Source organism: Dendrobium catenatum, unplaced genomic scaffold (genome assembly GCF_001605985.2).
Source record: "Dendrobium catenatum unplaced genomic scaffold, ASM160598v2 fragScaff_scaffold_536, whole genome shotgun sequence".
Classification (NCBI taxonomy): Eukaryota; Viridiplantae; Streptophyta; class Magnoliopsida; order Asparagales; family Orchidaceae; genus Dendrobium; species Dendrobium catenatum.
In genome coordinates, this window is record NW_021318998.1 from 595,257 (window position 1) to 602,644 (window position 7,388).

The window sequence follows — 7,388 nt, forward strand, 5'->3', positions numbered from 1 at the left end:
TTTCATGCACCCATGCATATTTATTCTATAGGTGGTAGACATGCAATATTAAAGTTTTATATGTTAGATTGTAAATAGCATGAAATAAAGTGGTATGTATGTAAATCCCCCAAGAAAATTTTAGCCAAACAGAATTATGATTGTGATTTGAAAAGCCAAACAGTAACAATCAAACATTCATATTACTGCTGCCATACATATGTTTACAAGAATCATTATAATTTTAAATAATTTAATTAAAAGAGATATTTGAATAATTTGAAAATAAAATGGATAAGAAAACGTAAAAATATTGAATCTATTGAATATTTATTCAAGGATACTAAAACATTTTGACAAAAAAAATTATTGAAAGATAAAAAAAAAAGATAGTCTAAGATAGAATGGCTAAGATTTAGGATAAATATAATGATTCTAAAAAATGATATTAGAGGAGTTTTTATGCTTAAATAACTTCATATGAGCTTATAGATTCAATGAATCTTATAATTACAATACATTAATAAAATTTATTCTATGTTTTGAATTGTGATCAGTCTTAAAAGTCTATTTAATTATTATAAATCAAAACCAATTAATAATTCAATATTTGTGCAAACTAAGGAACTGTTGAAATTATTTTTCAAAGTTGAAATGCTGAGATTATAAATTGATAGAATCACAATATTTCATTTTTTAAGTAGTAATTTAAATATAAACAAGGTTGGAAAGCATTCAAATATTCCAACTCCAATAAATAAAAATTATATAAATAAATATTTTTATTAGAATTAAAAAATGACTTAGAGAGCATGCATGTCAAATTCATTCCAACCTAATCAACAAAAAAAAGCCATTAATCACATTTTTACACTTAAAATAAAGTCAATTCTTGAGCCAGCATGGGCTAGCTCTGTGGTCAAGCTCGATGAGCCAACCCTTAATAGCGTTGTTAGCTCATAAATTGACTCATTTAAAAATTATATATTAATATAAAATATATCAGAATTTAAGAATTTAAGTTCAAAATTGTTAAATATCTTATTATATAAGTATTATTAATTTTATTTTCTTTTTATCATTTTATTACAATAATAATTTGAATCATAATTATTTCTTTTGATTATAATAAGACTTCATTTGGGATGACTTTCTTATAAAAAAATAGCTTTAACAAACAGTAAGAAAGTCGTCCCAAATGAAGCCTAAGCCTACTCAAATTCATAAATAAATAATTATTATATATAAGTATTATTAATTTTATTTTCTTTTTATCATTTTATTACAATAATAATTTGAATAATAATTATTTCTTTGGATTATAATAAGACTTCATTTGGGACGACTTTCTTACTAAACAACAGCTTTAATAAACAATAAGAAAGCCGTCCCTTACAAAGCCTAAGCCTACTCAAATTCATAATTAGTTAGTTAAACTTAAGTTTTGTTTGGGATAACTTTCTTACTGCTTTCTACACTAGTTTTTTAGTATAAAAATTTTCTTAAAAGCATCTAAAAAGTAGCGTCATAACGTTTCCAAGCTTCATTTCGGACGGCTTTCTTATTATTTCCTTAAACAAGTTTTTAGTACAAAAAGTAAAAATTTTGTATTAAAAAGCTTCTTTAAAAAACAGTAATAAGAAAACCGTCCCAAACAAAGTCTTAAGTCTCAAATGAAGTAGTGCTCAAACTTGACTCAGTTAGTTTACACCCCTTTGAACTTGTCCTTCAAAATATCTAAATATCAAATAAAAGCCAATACTTTAATTAACCCGCTATCAACAGTACAATTAGAAAAGTTGTCAAACTTTGTCTCTTAATTAAGACATATCTGCTGTACAAAGTGCAAGATTCTAACAAAAAGTAGTCAGCCCAACCAAATAATCACTCCATCTCTCTCTCCCATTTCCTTTTCAATCGAGTAAAAGCTCTTCACATGCAAAAGCTTGTTCACAAATAAAACCCACGTAACCACATATTTATCTTGACGTGTACCACATATCAAAAGGCTCACAGTCTACATACAATCTCCATACATCTATAAATTGCTGGCTTTATCATGCAAAGATGATCATCTCATCATTCATTACAATTTAACCCTTTTTTTAATCTTTACGAGCTAACTATATACCATGCAGTTCAATAACAGCATAATTGGTCAAGAAGAAGAAGGCTCAGCAGGCGGTGATCAGAACCTGCAGGCCGATCAGGTTATGCTGATCAAATGCGAGTGCTGTGGAATGGCAGAAGACTTTACTCCTAACTACGTATCCAGAGTTAGAGAGTTCTTCTTTGGTCGATGGATCTGCGGGCTTTGTTCAGAAGCAGTGAAGGAGAAGAAGAGGAAGAGGAAGATATCACTGGAAGAAGCATTGGAGAGGCATATGGAGATCTGCATGAAGTTTAATATGAAAAGGAGGAGTTATCGAACTGAAACTTTTATTGGTTGGGGCCATGAAAGAGATTGCAAGGAAGAGTTCACTGTGCAGGAATGAAAGTAAATAATGCCGTCCTATTTATATTTCATGCATTAATTACCAGAGTTTATGAGAGGTATATATGTATGCATGTAGCTAGGTATGTTTAAGTAGATAATCTTCATCCATGTTCTCAAGATTTTTATATGAATGTTTCACTTAGGTGTGTGCTTATAATGAATATGTGAAGAATCGCTTGTTTTTTAATGATAATTTTCTTGGTTGAACTCGTTAATGGAGACTGCCATTGGTACTTAGAAGGAATTAATGGATGTGTCAGGTAGAGGAGATCATTACAAGCGTGTAATTTCTATTATGAGAAAGCTCATATCTGCACAGGTGCTGAAGCCACAAGCCCCTATTGGCTCCGATGATTTGCCCTATTGATTGAGTGAGTACTGGAAAAATAGAAAGAAGATAGAGTCAAAATGAAAGGGAGAATATGCAAATTAACGAGCCTGATCAAATGAAATGGAAAATTTAAGCTGGTAATAACAGGCAGAACTTGTGTCAGAATATTTTATATATCCATGAAATCATCGATGGCATATATGCCGATAATTTAACGGCGGAAATTTCGCCGGAACTATCACCGTAAAGTTACCGGCGTATTTTTCACCGGTTGGCCCGCCGTTTTTTCCGGCGTATGTGTTGCCGCCGGAAAGTTCGACGGTAAAAGCAGATTATCCTATAGTGTGAAAGGCTTAGAGAGATCATCAAAAACATTATTGACTCTTAGAAGTTTGTAGACTTCAAAGTAGTAGTGCAGTCTATGAGTAATTTAAGATGATAAAACCTGTCTTTGTTATGATTCACACTAAAAAAGTTTTAGATTCATCGTCTGCATGTTGCCTCTGAAATTAAATAACAATATCAATATTATAAAAGAAAATATAACAAACATATTAAAAAAACATGAATTGCTTCCATTAACATAGCTTCTTCATTAATTAATTAAATCCTTTAACTGTTCAGAGTTTGAGATTTGTTCAGAAGTTGCTCTAAAGTTTGAAATTTAATTTGAGTTGTTTCAAGGGTAGATTTGAAGCAGGATGTGTGGCTCTCAAAACTACTGTGCAATCATGAATATCTCATTTGTTGGAATGCAGCTGGGTTTGAGAAAAGTTTAAGTTAACAACACTCCTTTTAATTTGCTATTTATTTCACTCCAAGAAAGATGCTTGGGAATAGTTTTGAATAATTAAAATATGAGTATTTGTTTATTGGAAAAAAGTGAGAAATATTTCATAAATATTTAAGCTTGAATATAAAAAAATAATTGATGATTGCTATACTAATTTGCCGGAGAATCTTCCTATTACATTAATCTAAAGACTTTCACTTCACTTATGTATACTGTTTATACTATTATGTTGATTGTGAATCAACTAAAATCAATATTCAATTTATTGGATTTAAGTTTGTTTGTGGATGACACCTTATGTTATTAGAAGGTTGTTGATGAATTACCAAGGAAATGTGGTAAGTTAAAGTGTGACTCCCTTCACGTAGCACTTTGTCCCATCAAGGGTTCAAGAGGTGGCTCCCATACATGGCGTAGCACTTTATCTTGTATGGCATGCACTTAATTCCCATATTCTTAGTGATATATTGCTTTGATATTATCTGTAATAGCCCTAACTCTTAATTATCGAGATATTTTCCTCTTTGACCTAAGGGTCTCACGGTTTTGTCCTATTGATGTAACTTCCCAATAGGTTACCAATCCCATGATTTTTTCATGATGAGCATGCTAAACTACAAAGTTACACCAAGAGGGTGGGCCTGGTTCACATGCTCGTGGAGTTCGTGAGCGGGCCTGGTTCACAAGCTCACGGAGTGCAAGCAGGTTCACAGGCCCGTGGAGTTCGCAAGCGGGTTCACGGGCCTGCTCGGGCTTGTGGGATCCAAAAATTTGGCCCTGGCCTCCGCCCGCACTGTTGCTTTTCTTTTCTTTCGGGGAAGAGTTTTAACAAATAGGTTATGGGGAAAATTTTGAGAAGACAGATGGGTTTGTAGATAAGACACTACCCAGAGATTTCGCCCTCATTTTGCTAGGACTTTATGATCCGAGTTCTGATTTCCTATAGGCACAAGCCCCTATAGTTAATTGCCCCTCTCAATAATGAGAGAGAACTTTCGATTAAGGCTAGCCATCAATCAAATACATAGAGAGATACGTAGTATCTGACATACAGTAGCAGCATGTGTATATATATTTAGAGGTTTGAAGGATTAGAAGATTTGATATTTAAAATTGAAAATTTCATTATCTTGCACTTAAAGCGAATGGTGGGGGAATGTATGATGGACCCGATCAAGATCTTATGGTTCCGTTGTCACGGGCCATCATGGTCTCTGGTCTACTTAGTCAGAGAAGATAGTCGACCCAACCTGATAGAAAGATCCTTATCAACAGCCATGGGTTGCTTCCTCCAAGGGTACCTTGTAGACCTGAGATGGATATTTATTAAAGAGGACAAATTTAAATCCACCTTAGCTAACTGAGGGCTTAGTGCCCTATCGATTATATCCTATTGATTCATATATTAAGGATTTGATGTCATTAAAGAGCGTATTGGCTTTGGTCATAATCAGTATTTTATGGTGCCATTTGGCGGCAAAATCACTCGGCTTAAAGAACCCCGGGTCATAATCGTTTATCATGCAGTGCCATTTGGCGGCAAAATTGTCGATTAGAGGATACATATCACGTCCTTACTGGCAGGAGATTGGTTGAGAATAGATCCTAGTGATATTTTTGACCAGACATTAGCTCTATATGTTGAAGTAAATTTTGAGTTTGTCCACATTTGCAAACTATTGCGGAGGGTGGATGAGTTTTGCTTTAAGTGTCTTGATGGTTAATTTCAAATTTAAATATCTTGGAGTTTCATGGTTTTTGGGATTTTTGAGATTTTTTTGGATTTTTGTAGAGTGACATTTTGAATTATTTGAAATGGACCGCTCTGGTTGAGATATGAATTCAACACGGCTATCATTGGGGTGTTCAGGGTCATTTCTATTTGATTAAATCTTGTTAACCATATCGACTTGCCGATAGGGGATCGAGTTTCGTAAGCTTTATGCATTTGTTAATGAATTATCTTGGCCATATGCTTTGGAGGTTTAATATGAATGTATTAAAATAAATATATCGGTCGCCATAGTCATATATTTGTTTAATGGTTTGAACCATGTCGACCCATATTGATCCGTATAGAAGAATCAGGTTCGAACTTGAATTCACTTATCGACCCGTGCAGCATCCCTAGACATCACATGTGTACTTATAACACACTCACCGGGGCCCAAGTGGGTGTTTGAGGGCATTTTATAGTTGTTTGTTGAACCTTGTCGACTCCTACTACTTAGGAGGATCGGGTTCGAATTCATTGACCCGCGCAACATTCCTAGATGTCACGTGTGTTCCTACAACACGCTCACCGGGGCCCATGTGAGTGTGTTATAAGTACAAAAGTGACGTCTAGGGATGCTGCGCGGGTCAATAAGTGAATTCAACTTTTTTTATTACTACATACTCTTTAAGGCTAAAAGGTTGCTAGGTTCAAACTTGACTAATTAAGATGGAATTTTTCATGATTATTAATTATATGTTTGATGCTTACGTTACATGTATGAGCCAACCTAAAAATATTTTTAAATTTTGATGAGATTCTTTCTTAACTCTTAAGTGGGTGAGTCCTCTGCTAATACTTGAGGAAGCGGGGAATGTTCCTCGAGTGCACACAAGGAAAGGGGCGAGTTCCCAAAGTATTACTTTCATTATTTACTAATTTATGATAGACTCGCAAGGTAGGAAGGAACATAAATTAAAGAAAAGAATTTACTTAATTACTACAACAAATTGTACATCTAAAAATATCATGACTTCCCAGCTTATTGATAGAAAATTCTTAGGTCGCCAGCGCTCCAAGTCCTTGGCACCTCCTTTCTTGAATTTGTTTGCAATTAGTATACTCTAGGAACAACTTGTTTCTTAATTGTGTAAGGTCCTTCCCATGTGTTAAATGACCTAGGTTTCCTAGCATTAGCTGGGAAGCTGATGCATCCACTTTCTTTAGTATCAGGTTGTTAGGGAAAAATACTTTCTTCTTGATGTTGGCACTGTAGTACTTCACCATTCTTCTCTTTAGCTTTTTTTGCTTGAACATGACTTGGGCTTTGAATTCTTTTAGGAGGCCGACTGCACTCTTTTATGCCTTCATGTTTACTCTCTTTGCACTTAGCTAGTTATTTCTCTTCAAAGTTCACTGCTGTGACCACTCACTAACTATGAAGCTTGTATTCGACTAGTAGTAGGGCTTCAACTCTATTTGATAGTGCGAATGGAGTTTTATTAGTTTTCAAAGGTGTGATCCTTAACGGCCATAGGACTGAAGGTAGTGCTTATACCCACTTATATTTTGCTCCTTTCGTCCTTTTCCTCAATATGTTCAATATTTGCTTATTTGTCCCTTTGACTTAGCCTATTGGTCTTAGGGTGATATAAGGAGGCAAACTTGGCGAATACTTTGCTACTGAAAAAATTCTTGATCCTCTTACCACTGAGTTGCTCTCATTTCAAGTGATTATGATAAAAGGTAGCACATACCTGAAAATGATACCCAACCATATAAAATTCCTAATGACTTTAACAATCAACTTGGCGAGTAACTTCGCTTTTATCCTATTGAAAAAAGTAATAAATTATGACTTCTAAAAGAACATATACATGAAAAGGTTGGAGTAGCTCTAGTGGTTGATAAGATTAGAGAGTCGCTTTATATGATTTAGTCACATAAAACATCAGCCTTCCGATGACCCGGTTAGAAATGTAGATGTATTAGATTTAACTTATGTTAAAAATAACGTATGTATCACATACATCATTTATGATTGACTTGATCAACCCTAAAGCTTGGTGGACCG